This window comes from Ptychodera flava, chromosome 15 (genome assembly GCF_041260155.1).
Source record: "Ptychodera flava strain L36383 chromosome 15, AS_Pfla_20210202, whole genome shotgun sequence".
In the NCBI taxonomy this organism is placed as follows: Eukaryota; Metazoa; Hemichordata; class Enteropneusta; family Ptychoderidae; genus Ptychodera; species Ptychodera flava.
The window spans coordinates 9,988,381-10,002,930 of NC_091942.1; the positions used below are offsets into that span (position 1 = coordinate 9,988,381).

A 14,550-nucleotide genomic window follows, 5' to 3' on the forward strand; every position below is an offset into this window, starting at 1 on the left:
TGGTTAATGATTTGTGAACTCCAGTAACATTTACCGGGGTACCTGCCTTAGCATAAACACTGGTGAGGAAAAAACATTGTTTCATTTGTTAATTTTTGCTGAAACAGCAACTTTTCCACTATAATTTTATGACAAGAAATAACCTGCCATTGCAGGGATATATAGTGGGACAATAGCCAACACTAATTATTGTCACCAACAAACGTACTCACCATGTGACCAGACAATTACACTGTCACTAATTGAGCACTGGGACAAGTAGACATATTTTTTGGTTGATTTTGCAACATTTTCAACACAATTTAAAATTTTCAAAAGTAGGAACACAATTTCTTGACACTGCCTGACCTACTCATTTTGTGTGGATCAACATCTAATGGGTACAATGTATGTTTAAGTTGCTTTGCTGCAGTGACTTGGTCACATGTGGTTGTGCTGTCATGTGAAATGAAGATTGGCAAAGGGGAGATAAGTTGTTAACCCTGTCCGTCCCCTTTCCTGGTACGTAGAATCAACCAGCTAATGGAAGATGATTAGTAATGTCGGTAAAGTAGGTTAGCGGTGCATAATACTTTGTGTACCCATAGCTGTGTGGCTTGAGTTGATGCCACACTTCACTGCCAACGCAGATATCCAGTACTTTGTGGTTCAGTAAATTGTAACAAACTAATTAACTGATTAATTTTGTGTTTAATTCGCACATTTCACCGCTTCTATAAAAAGCCACGACACCGGTAAATGTCAATTGGTTCATAGGAAACACGGAGAGAGACAAGTTACACTTGTGTTGAGGCAAACCTTGGCAAAACTACCAGATGTTTGCAATCACAGTGAAGCGCATATCTCAGCGTGATAGCTGTTGGCATGAAAATTTAGCCGATAATTTTTGTGATGACATTTGATACGCTTTACTATCTCACATTCGGATCTAATTTAGTTAATAGTGTGGAAACGTCAATAAAAGTGTGATCGGTGCTTACAGATAGAAATCGACCATGGAGGAATAAGACTAGACAAACGCACATGCATGGTTAAATGTATCAGAGGTCGAGTTACAGATGATTTAGTCTTCTGTTCCATCTTCAAATTTAATCATTACATTTGTAATAGATTTTGGATACTTAAATGATCTCAAATGCCTCCAGGTTCTGGAAATAGCTAGGATTGCCAGCATGTGTTAAATCATGTATCATGTATCATGTGTAAAATGCTGTAAAGGTATATTGCAATGGGATGATTCCAAACTGGAAAAACCATGTTTGAATTTGTTAAAAGCTTAAAGGTATACTGTCACCTGTTTCAATTTTGCCACAGTTACCATGGAAAGAGAAAATCTAACCAATCACAGATTTTAAGCAGGTGGCCGCTTTTTAAAAACAGCGCCCTCACATGGGCATTTTGAATACCAAGGAACGCCCCTTTGACCATATTTTGGCATATTTAGATTACAGATGACTGTATACCTTTAACCTGGAAATCCTGCTTCTTAATAGGCTAGGTTGCTGGCATGTGTTTAATTAAGGCTGGAATGGAATATTGGAATAAATTACTCCAGACAGAAAAGTCAATTTTTGAATGTTGGAAAATCCAGCCTGGACAGTCCAAATGGGCATTCAGTTCAGATTTCTCCAGTTTTAGAACATTCCCAGCTACACTGCTGAGTTCTGCCTTTTTCGCCCGGTTGGATACTTTGTAATGAACCAAGTGATACCTGGTTTCCTTTTCACCTCAGTCTTTCTCATTTCTTTTATTATTCTTGTAAGACTATCTTTTGAACTCATCACAGCGCCATTAGTAACTCTGCTATTAAAATGTAAACTCTGTGAGCGCCATAATTTTTCACACAAAATTTTAGTGCAACATTTTAATGAAGTTTTCTGCAATGTCTTTTGTTAATTTTGGACCAAATGGATGTCATGTTTCATTGGCTGCAGTTTATATCAAAATTTGGCAAAATTTGAACAAAAGTGACTCTGCTATATTTTATAAAGGTGACAAAAATTGACTTTGACACTCAAAGGGTTAAAGTTCAATTTATAAAAGAGACATTCCTGAGCAAACATTACCAAAAATCTATTTCATTGTAGGCTGAATATCTTAGTCTGTAAGGCAACCAACCAGCAAAGCACAATCCAAAGTAGAGATTAAGCCATTTCTATGTCTCAGATTGAATACTTTTGCACAGAAATCAACTTGTTGAAGAACATGAAAGCAACATAATGGGCTGTAGATTTGATGGCATTGCCAGCAGTCTTTTCCGATTGTAAAACTTTGGCAAAGCGAAAAAAGCAGCGACAATGAAAACCACCCAAGCACATAGAGATTGGACCAGCGCAAGACAGCTGGGATGTAAATCAATGTTCTGCATTGGTCACACATGATTTTCAAATTTGCTCCGGAAGTCATGGCGCTCGTAAACCACATCTATCTTTGAACTGTGAAAAATACTTCCACGTGCAAGATCTGGTATTGTATGATACGTGCGTGACGCACCATGCTAACCTTTTTGAATGATTACCTCATCTGCTTTCATCCTGATATTCTTGAGTTGTACTTGTTATTCCTAACTATGCAGTCAGAGTGTGACATTTCAAATTGCTGTTCTGGAATTTAGCAGATTTATTGCAGCTCTGTCAGGACAAATATGATTTTGCCATCATTTTTATGAGGGGATCTATTCACAAGGTCACATGCTGTGTGCTATATATCCCACCATCCATACTGTTACTGTCTTTTAACATTCTAATATTACAAATGTCTTCAAACTTTTATCATTAATATGCAAAAATAAACATTTTATCTATAAAGATTAATGCAAGTCTGGCTGTTAGGATCTTATTTACAAAACTTTTAGTCTAAAGTAATTTATATTTTGCAAGACCTCAGAAAATTTTTTGTACAAGAATGAAAACGTCTAGTATTCTTGAAAGGACCAGTAGCTGTAATTTTGTGACTCTTTTTCACCATTCAGTTTGTTTTGTGTGTCAGTGGCAAATTCTTGTTCTACCTTGTACTCCCCAAAAGCATGTTGAAACATACTAGTTGAAACACCAACGATTTAGCTTGTCCACACAGCATCTGTACGTGTACATGTAAAATGCACTGATATTGCTTACATTTTGAATTCTAGTCTGGACCAGAATTCACTTGTCATTGCAGTGTTCACACACTGCTGGCGGAGTTGAGGAACTGAGTACTGCATATCTCAACATGCTGTGGAGAAGTGTAGAAAAAGAAACTGTAGTTGACATTGAAAACAAAAATAGTGAAAAAAATCATTAAAAGTTGCAGTTACTGTCCCATTAAATGCCACTAAATGCCATGAAAGAAATCATATAGAATATCAAGCGATCTGACTCTGCACTACCACAGTGAAGAATGGCATAAAATGAACAATAGTTTGCATAAAATCTGTTCTCTCAGCAGCGAGTGTCATGGATTTGATGCTATATTTAGTCACAACCCATTAACGGGTGATCAGTGCTGCTATTGATCATCATTTTTTAAGTCGTATCTCTTGGTTGCCATGACAATATTTTCCGGACCATAGTTTCCACATCATCTCCTGTAAACATCTGCATACAGAGTGTAATCTGTCAAGGGCATTTCAAGGACATTCCTGATTGATATTTCACATTCTGTTGTCCTTGTAACCGTAGTAATGCCATAATTCAAATGTTTACGCACTTGTGCTCATCTATCTAGGGTTTTCAGATGTAACTTTTGATATTAGAACATGATTGATCTTCAATACTAAAGATAAATTCTCAGGGTACAGATGAGCTTTGTAATTAATTTATGTCATTAATATTTTCTCAGTGAAAATTTCAGTTAAACGTCATTGAACCCCAAAAAATGCAGAGAAAGTACAAATTCAAAAAACTAAATCTTGACATCCAATGAATGACTTACTGTTATTATGTTCAGTGCAAGAACAATTAGCGCAAGACTATAGAATTGTTCCAGCAACATCTTTAATCACTTCTATTCTTTCAGATAAAGTCAAGGGCCAATCTTGATTAACAAAGAAATTAGCCTTTTCTTACCCTGTACCTGTTTGTGTAGGTCCCAGCATGCAATTTAATGGTGTGGCAGGAAACAGTGGTCAAGAGGTAAAAAGCTGTATACCCTAGGTGAAATGTAGGAGGGAGGTTCCAAAATTGCAATTTTGATAGATAAGTTTTTAGGGAAAAGTGAAGTTTACTATGATTCGGTTTTAGTTCCCACGGACACCGTCCGGGGGGGGACTTATAGGTTTGGTCATGTCCGTGCCTGCGTCCGTGCGTGCGTGCGTGCGTGCGTCCGTGCGTCCGTCCGTCCGTCCGTCCGTTCACGCAGATATCTCTGAGATGCCTGGAGCGATTTCATTCAAACTTGATACAAGGATTACTTCATATGGCATACAGATGCACGTCAATTTGTTTTGTGACACGATCCAATATGGCCGCCAGGCGGCCATTTTATTACGATTTTTTGTGTACAGAGCCATAACTCAGGCATGTTCCAACCGATTTTATTCAAAGTTGGTACAAGGACATTGACCAATGTCATACAGATGCACGTCAATTTGTTTTGTGATACGATCCAATATGGCCGCCAGGCGGCCATTTATTACGATTTTTTCATGTACAGAGCCATTACTCAGGCATGTTTCGACCGATTTTATTCAGAGTTGGTACAAGGACATTGACCAATGTCATAGATATGCACATCAATTGTTTTGTGATACGATCCAATATGGCCGCCAGGCGGCCATTTTATTACGATTTTTCATGTACAGAGCCATTACTCAGGCATGTTTTGACCGATTTTATTCAGAGTTGGTACAAGGACATTGACCAATGTCATAGATATGCATGTCAATTTGTTTTGTGATACGATCCAATATGGCCGCCAGGCGGCCATTTTATTACGATTTTTTCATGTACAGAGCCATTACTCAGGCATGTTTTGACCGATTTTATTCAGAGTTGGTACAAGGACATTGACCAATGTCATAGATATGCATGTCAATTTGTTTTGTGATACGATCCAATATGGCCGCCAGGCGGCCATTTTATTACGATTTTTTCATGTACAGAGCCATAACTCAGGCACGTTTCAACCCACTTTATTCAAAGTTGGTACAAGCTTATTGACAAATGTCATAGCTGTGCACGGCAATTTGTTTTTTGATACGATCCAAATGGCCGCTGTGCGGCCATTTTATTACGATTTTTCATGTACAGAGCCATAACTCAGGCATATCTCAACCGATTTTATTCAAAGTTGGTACAAGGACATTGACCTATGTCATACATATGCACGTCAATCTGTTTTGTGATACAATCCAATATGGCCGCCAGGCGGCCATTTTATTACGATTTTTTCATGTACAGAGCCATTTCTCAGGCATATCCGCATGTTTTGACCAATTTTATTCAAAGTTGGTACAAGGACATCGACCAATGTCATAGCTATGCACATCAATTTGTTTTGTGATGCGATCCAATATGGCCGCTGTGCGACCATTTTGTTACGATTTTTTTCATGTCCTGAACCATAACTCAGACATGTATCAAGCGAATTCATTCAAAAGTATTTTTATCACAGACCTAATGAAGAGGACTCTATCCTCTTTGAGGACCTGTAATCAAAATACCGATTATCAAGTGGGGACTGTGTCATCAACGATGACTTGTTAAGCAGATGTTTAGGATACGCTTGAGTGTGAGATGCACATGGCGCAGTCACACGGCAAGGTGTCAAATTTTGAAATTACAATTTATTGGCCAGTTGATAAGTTGATAAGGTCCTTATTAAAGAGTCAGTGCAGAAAGTTAGAAATGTAGCCATGCTCTCTGTAATTCTGGAAACCATCAACCATCATAGTTTTATGGTTTGAAGTATGCAGTTTGGATGAGAGGAAAGCATGTTCCTATCCTTCAAAGGATGAGCAATATAGTCAGAATTTTATTAAGTGAAGTAGACTATGAATGGATGCTCAACTGTAGAATGACATGGCAAAGGCATTTCTTGCATATTTTTTCCTCATGAATGAGGAAACGTCTGCCGCCTTGTTGCGTCTACTTTGCAGTTGTAAAGGATATTAAATAAATGCCATGCTGAGAATGCTGTCAACTGGATGTTTTCTGTGTACAACATGTGAACTATAGACATACACAGCCATATTGCATGAACATTTTGCTCAGAAAAAGTTAGAAGCTTGAACTTTTCCTTACTGCTCCATGAATTGTATGTATGTATGTATGTATGTATGTATGTGTGTGTGTGTGTGTGTGTGTGTGTGTGTATGTATGTATATATATGTATGCATGCGTGTATGTATGTGTGTGTGTGTGTGTGTGTGTGTGTGTGTGTGTGTGTGTGTGTGTATGTTTGTATGTATGCATGTATGTATGTGTGTATGTATGTATATATGTGCTTTTATCTTTGGAAATTATGGTATTATATGCAAATGCCAGAAATGGTAGAGATATCACTGTTAGAAACATAAAATCGTTCTTCTCTGTTAGCTTCTGTAAATAACTTTGAAGCTTATTCCTAAATTAACATAATTCGTACTGGTGATTCATCATTGTTGAGCTGAAACGATATTGCCAGCAGAAAAGAAATCTTTATGTAATATATTTGAATGTCTAATTAACTTAAGTGGATCGTTTAGTTTCCAATGTGTAGTTCAGTTCAGTGATATAGTAAACAAGATTTTCAAATGAATGTTAATAACAGAAGACACGTACAGCGGAACAGAAACCTGAACTGTGGTATCTGAGAGATCTGACAGCATGATACCCTTGGAGTTCTGGTCTGTAGTTTATCAAATGATGATTTCAAATTTCAGTGATAATTTATAGCTGTGAGTAAAGAAGGTAAAAATTTATTGCGTAGAAGTGTAAATTTCCCAAGGGGCTCATAGCATCAGTGTTTTTTATCTCAAAAGTGTAATTTAGTTTTTCTGAGTGCTATGTTGCATGCCATGAAATTCTGCCCACGTTCAATTTTATTTTTTATTTTTTTTTATTTTTGTCACAGATCAACGTGTAGGTTTTGTGCTATAGCTGTAAGTGAGTGACATTTCACCAATAGGGCATACGTACATCAGGACCCTGTTTTGTTGAATATTTTTCACATAATTTCTGTTACTTGGAATTTATCAAAGAGGTTAAATTTATCAGATACAAGCTTATCGAATTGAATGGTTGAAAGTTTGTTTGATTTTGGAGGAATGACCTCAGTTTTTTTGCAGTATCATCAGAAACATGAAGGTCAGTGAGGTCGGTGCATGGCATGATGGGTGTGTTAGCGTTCATTGCCATTGTGCAACAGTTTGAATGTGAGCCCTGATGCACACGCTGAGGAAGATGGCCGACATACCAAATGTTGTCATGGCAACAGTTCAAGGGGAATGAGCTACATTGTGATTACGCGATTGAGAAGTGCGTGTGCCAGCTCATTGTAATACAGGCAGATCCATTTCAAAGCAGGGATGTAGAGGAATCGGAGGGGTTGTCTGTCCTCACAGTTCGATTCCGTAGATGACATTTGATCGCTACCGTTGACTGAACTAGCTAGTTTGGGGAAGAGTTGCATGATCAGGAATAGCAGAAGACAGATGGCTAGATAACTGCATGTATGATTGAGAAAGAAAGTGAGCCACAAAGAAATTTGTTCAGTATTTAGTCACATGTAATTGCCTTCCCTCAAAGAGAACTTTGCCTCCTACGCAGATCAAAATGGTCTCTCCCCTGTCGCTAGCACTCATCACTGTTTTCCATTGCTTCCTGTGATCACAGCTACATGAATAAACCACGGTATGGTGTTTCTACATATGTTATGCCCCATTCAGATGTTATCGTTGTAGGCTTTTGAAATCTGCCGTTTTTGAAGAACTCGTTTCTGACGGTCAGCATTATGTCCTAAATGACGTGAATTTTGGACTGAAGCTGATTTTGGCGGGTGGAATCGCATTTGCACCTCTTTGCACGTGAGAAAGGAGAAAGTGTGTGTACCTGGACTGGAAGGATTTATTGACATTTAATTGTCACTGGGGATGGACTTAGTTGACCGGGACTAGTCACATGGTTTTGTTTTCACCCAACCTGTTTTAATCCAGAGAGGCACACCCTTGGAAGCTCCAGGTGATGAACATGCCAGTCTATTGCTGTGTGTGGCGTATGACGCCCACCTAGACAACTCACCATTACGTACTCCATGGCATGGGCTTAAGTTAGGGAGTCACAAAGGAGGGCACTAAAGTAACGCAAGTACGAGCCCTTTATATGGAGACAGCTCGTGTCTTGGACAAGTTTTGTCGTAAAACGTACTCTTACGATGATCTCGAAGTTCAGATGTGATGTACTGGCCTCTGCTGATGAACGTACATGTCCATTGCATACTTCAAAACTGTGATGACGTACGTCTGCTTCTTCGTGAATCAGCACCTCAGAGATTTGAAAACTGAACAATTCTGCTTCATTCACTGCGATCAAAATACATCTACACAGCTATGCATCACTGTCAAGAGACTGCTTTTATAAAAGGTAATTACTATACTGTAGACTATCTGAGAAGCATTATAATTGCGAAATGTTCAAGATTTTTCCATTTTGAACAAAAATTGAGTGACCTCAGAGCGTCTTTCTCTAAATACAAGTAGATTGGCACACGTCATCGTGGCTGTCATTAACATGCAATGGAAAGTTTCTAATGGATATTTTGATTGCCTTCTGTATATTGAAAGGAAGGTTTTTCACAAAGCCATTAAAGACGTAGGAAATTTTTCTCTCAAATCGATAAAATACATAGGAAATTTTTTCGATGTGGTGTTATTGCTCCATTTATTGCCTCTATCACACGCTGATTTCAAGTCATGACTTCTGGATGACCTGTGAAATGCGGAAGGCGGTTCAAAACCTGGCTGATAAGACTGTTATATAAGTGTTGTATAACTGTCAGATTCTGTCATAAATTCATCATTTTTTTTCTCCTCGAGTGTATTTCTCCCGCGCCATCTGTCTGGCTTTCTTTCCGGTCCCAGTTGAACTTTTTGAGTCATAAAAATCTTGGCTATGGATTTTCCAAAACCCTTGGACCAACAGACTTTGGTATGTCCTTATTGTTCGGAGCAGGATGGGTGATTCCATATACAGGGAGATAAGGGATGAGGGAAGCAAGTGGTGATTTCTTGGTTGCCTAGTGATAGACAGAGTTTCAAGGTCAGAGAAAGAAAGAGTCCATCAGCATACAAAGTTACTCTCTCCATTTGTATCATAGTTCTATAGGCAAGACAAGGAATAGAAATATGGCTTCAAATGTAGCTTTGTAGTCTGCATGTATTTTTGTCTAGTTCATTCCGAAGTGCTAGGCTAAAATTCTGTGGCTTTATTAACTATTCAACCCAATTCCTTATAAACAGGTCCAAAATCACCATGAATAATGATGGGTTTGGGCCAAACAATAGTGCTGCAAGGGTAAAAGATCGATAAAATTTACATAAATATGACAAAAGTCTGATATATGATTGCTCCAATGCATACCATTATTTGGGGTATCTGATCATACATATAATGACATACTTTCTGAATATCGGATTGGTTTTATCAGCAACATGTCACAGCATTGTGAGTAATGGGATGAAAAATTCATTTTGCAGTTTATTGATGTTTCAGTATCAATTTCCTCTATTGTGACTCAGAACATGATGGCCGCGTTTAATCATGTAATGTGCAACAAAAAAGAGCAAAAAGTGACCCTCTGTGAAGTTATTACAATAAACGTAAATGCACTCTCGCTAACTATGAAAAAGATGTACAATTATGAATAAGCATGTCATCTCACAAACATGTCTTTCAGACCAAGTTTTATGAAAAAGGTGAAATTTTTCAAGTCACCTTTGGAAAATGTGTGCGCATTTTAATAGAAGAAATCTATACAAGAAAGCTTACAGTGTAATACATGGCAAAGAAATCAAGAATTTGACGGCTACCTGTAGATAAAAAACATTTTTTAGCCGTCGTTTCCCTCTCCAAATTATGTTATAGTTACTTTCAAATTGAGATTTCAGTCTTTTTGTCGTTATTGTCTAGTATAGGGTATGTTAAAGAGTGAGTTATCTTCCAGCTCTGCCAAAATCATGTACTGATTTATAGCATTTTTCACTCTGTGGTTTTTATTAATCAGTTTACAACCATCGTTGCTCGGGGCAGTCCTTTAAAAATAGTAGAATGTCTATTTTAATGATGTGATGGACAGAAAAAATTTGTATTCGCCAATAAATCTTTCCAAAATAAAGAATTTTCTTGTGAATGTAAATTTCAGTAAAAAAACCTGCACCATTTCACTTGCAAAGAGAACAAGTATGATTATTCTCAGCAAGGCAAGAGTAACTTTTATCAAAGTTGAAGTAGAGGAAATCTTGTGCAGCTATTGGTGTTCAATTTTCCAACAGTTCTCTGAAAATGTGTATGTTTTTGATCGGCTGAGTTCAACTCATGTGCGGGCAGTTTGCAGAATAACCAGGCAACATTAATCACTTATTCAAATTCACCCCGCCAAATGTCGTAATTAATAGAGGCTGACCTTGGCGACAGATTGACAACTCTCTGTCAAAACACTTGAGTTGCAGAAACAGCTCCATGAAATTGTCTGCGTTTGTAACAAACTCAAAGTGTCACTCAAGAAGGGTGCATATATGGCATCTGTCACATGATTTTTTTCATTTGATGTTTGCATTGTGGTTGATAAAATATAGTCAGCAAAATGACAAATATTTATCTTTTGCTGTATGGTTTTCTTTCGCTGTAAGGTTTGGCCCTACACTATCTACCTATACCATGACCTGTACAGTTATAATTTAAACTTTTTTTGGAAATAATTCACTAATTCCATATTTATCGTACTTACAGTGTCATTGAAGTTATGGACATCGTATTGCTTTGTTGATAATGTAGATATGTAAACTCTTCATGCATTTTAACCAGGTGCCTATATACGTATATATCCTTCCATCCATCTGCTTGTACTTGCAATCAAGTGCTTGAGATCAGTAATTCTGAACAAACGAACACCAGGGGAATAAGTAACAAGGGGGCACTTCCGTGTCCCTCTGCAATAGTGAGATTATAGTACTGGGTATAAATTTGCGAACTTGTCCACTTTTCCTTTGTGACTTTCAAACAGGTCCGATCAAAGCTAACAGGTGTCTGAGTATCAAACTGCTAGGTCAAAGAACCAGGTTGTATTTTACATAAAACCCTGCCACTTTTATAGATTTGTGGACCAGGTTTCAAACTTTGGTGTTAATGGTAGGTTCATGAAACAGAAAAATTAAACAAAATTATGAACAATTTATAACATTTGTCATATGATGATATCTTCCATCTCAGAATTCTGTTTGTTTTTAGCTATTATAGACTATAGTCTATAGAAGCTATTGGGATGGGTATCCGTCCGGCGTCCGTCGTCAGTCTGTATGTGTGTATGTATGTATGTATGTATGTCCGTTTGTGAGGCGTCCGTCCACTCAAATATCTTGAGAACCGCAGTACTTACTGATTTGATATTTGTTGTGTAAATGAAAAATATGATTTTGAGAAACTATTTTTTTTAATTTTTTGATATTGTTGAAAATAGGCAAATTAATGCCAAAAAAGGTGTTTTTGGTAAAAAATCTTCTTCCTCATAACCGCTGGTCAGACAGCTTTGTTATTTGGTATACAGGTCCCTAGGGACAACCCAACTTAGATTTGTTCAAATTGTGATGAAATATGCAAATGTGTATTTTTAAGCAATTTTTTTGTCATTTTGATCAAAATTTGACTTACATTGTATGTAATTCTTGTACTGTATAAACCCTATCAATTCACCCAGAAAAAAAAAATTAATATGATTATAAATAATTCAATCAATTAATTGGAAATCATCAAAGCCAAAATAATTTTAGTGTAGAATTATCAGAAAGTTCAACTTTTTTTGACAGTTCATAGTGAAGTGCTTACCATCTTGGAGGATTAAAACATAAAGGCAACTTTCCTGAATCCCAACTTTGACATATTCTGAACCATCATTTATTGTGCCCTGTATGTTATCTAAAAGAAATTGCTCATAATAGTTTGTCATGATAGGGTGGTCAAATAAGTAGAGATAGAGAAAGTTCTAATTTCCATTTATGGTTGACTTGGTAAGGATAAAATAAAATTACTTTTTGAGGAAAAACATAGAGTGGTTACTGGTAAATTAAAAGAGTGGTCAAAGTGATAGGGTTTTTATGGTAAAGCTGGGATGTAAGATTCCTCATGTGCTATTTATAGCAATTATGCTATCTGTGTAAACAATGCAATGAAAGTGTTACATGATGCTTTTGATTACCTTGAACTTCTTAAGTTTCAAACATTTGTCTCTTCAGTGTGCTTTCTCTGAGTATGTACAGTCTCAACTTATTCAACAGAACTTACTTGCAATGTTAATTTGAAAGTTAAAATGTGCTTGGTTAATAGGATGAAAATACTGATAAAAAGATAACCAGCTTAAGATTCTTTATAACCTGACAGATATGCTGTTTTTTTATGACAAAAATCTTGATTTAGCAAGATTTGTTTACTTAGAATGTAATTAACTCTCGTTTATTAGCTACTATAGACGAATATAGTCTATAGAAGCTATTGGGATGGGTATCTGTCCGGCATGCACTCTCAGTATGTATGTATACTATGTATGTATGTATGTATGTATGTATGTATGTCCGTTTATGAGGCGTCCGTCCACTCTAATATCTTGACAACTGCAGTACTTACTGATTTGATATTTGTTGTGTGGATAAAATATATGATTTTCAGAAATTATTTTTATTAATTTCTGATATTGTTGAAAATGTGCAAATTGGCACCTAAAAAGGCCTTTGTGGTAAAAAATCTTCTTCTTCTTCATAACAACTGGTCAGACAGCATTGTTATTTGGTATACAGGTCCCCAGGGATAACCCAACTTGGATTTGTTAAAATTGTGATGAAATTGCAAATCTGTATTTTTTACGGAATTTTTTTTTCTATTTTTGGTCAAGCCATCCTGAAATGAGCTATCAAAGATATCCACCTTCTTCATCAATACATGTGTCACAAAAGGTTGTTCTCTACATAACACAGTAGAGCTCTGTCAACTGTTGAGTCGCTTGTTTTTTCAAAACGCTGGTCAGACAGCTTTAATATTTGGTTTCCCTAGGATGACCTTAGTGAGATAATTTCATGCAGTCAGGAAATACTTAATTTTATATCCATGTCTATAGTAGCTTCAGGGACTTTGGCCTATGTTTATATTATATCTTTCGAAATGACAAATGTTTTGGCATTTAGCAAGTTCGACAAGTTTGAATAATAGGTAATAATAAATGGAAAACATTTTGTTTACCTGTTTTCACTCAGCTCAGCTCAGATCTAGTCAACACACACTGTTGATAGAAATATTTCCTGGGGCGGCCAAAATGTCAAAATATGATTTTAATTCAAATCAAGCAATTATAAAACATCTTTCGCGACAGTAATTGAGGTCTCTATGAATTTTCATTCAGTCAGTTTTGAATGCCACCCTCCAGTCAAATTACTGAAATTATCACCCAATTACCGTGTTTTCTTGTTTAGTTCAATCTTGTCTATCCCCTTGTAGACATAGAATGACTCATTGGAAAGAACCCGAGTTTGATTGGCATTGACTTCAAGTCTCCGGGCATGCTGTAGAGCCTTCGCGAAGATGACAAATTTCTTTTACGAGTAGAAACCTGGATTTTTTCATCGCCCAAGTGGGAGTAGGTAGCTCATAAAATGTGCCAGTGCCCCATGAGTGTTCAATAACATCTCTGTTAAATAGGAAATACACACCTGTTTTAAAATCACATACCTGATATTCAGTCGCAAACACATTTTTATTCTCTCAACACAATGCACAAAATAAGGCTGGTTTTCTTATTCATTATAACAATCCAGCCTTACATGGCAAACAATTTCTCTTTGTTTTTGCGCTTTCTATAAATTTGTCTCGTAATAAAAATTGCACATGCTGACTTCTCCCAAGCAAAAATACGCAACTCCCTGAGCGATCAATGAAAAAAAAAAAGTCATTTTCAACAACTGCAGGAAATAAATGATAGTGACAATATAGAATGATGCAATGATGATGATGAAGATAATCATTGCAGTGATTTTAATGCCGGGGACAGGAGATTTCTTAATCGTTTAATCCGTTACATTCCATTTAAGTGACATTTGTGTCCAATACATATGATTAATGTTTGCAATCAGGAATAATCAGGGTGGATATTTGTATGAGAAATGAGTTGAATTGAAAAAAAGCTGTATTCCCATGAAGTGAAATTTACTCACGTGTAAGGAATTACAATAATGATAATGTGGATGGGTTCTATTCAGATTATGGTGCAAATTTCCAAACCATCTATATCTAACGGTTACAGTGTAGAAACTATGTACAGTCTTGATACTGTATCAATATTCAGATTTCTCTTCAAAATATTTGCTGCAGTATGATAAGCTGTCAGCAGTTTTAA

At 36.7% G+C, this 14,550-nt stretch overlaps 1 protein-coding gene across 5 annotated transcripts in view; it reads left to right on the forward strand.

Moving 5' to 3' along the window:
• The window catches only part of LOC139151103 (ankyrin repeat and fibronectin type-III domain-containing protein 1-like), a 232,986-nt gene that overhangs the window by 69,850 nt on the left and 148,586 nt on the right, over positions 1-14,550 (forward strand). Inside the window, exon 1 of one of the 5 annotated variants that reach the window (XM_070723649.1) lies at positions 8,261-8,540. The exons of the other annotated variants lie outside the window; for them this stretch is intronic. The gene's annotated coding sequence lies outside the window, so the exon portion shown is untranslated. Of the gene's footprint in view, positions 1-8,260; positions 8,541-14,550 lie in introns of those variants that run through there. 5 annotated transcript variants of the gene reach the window in all.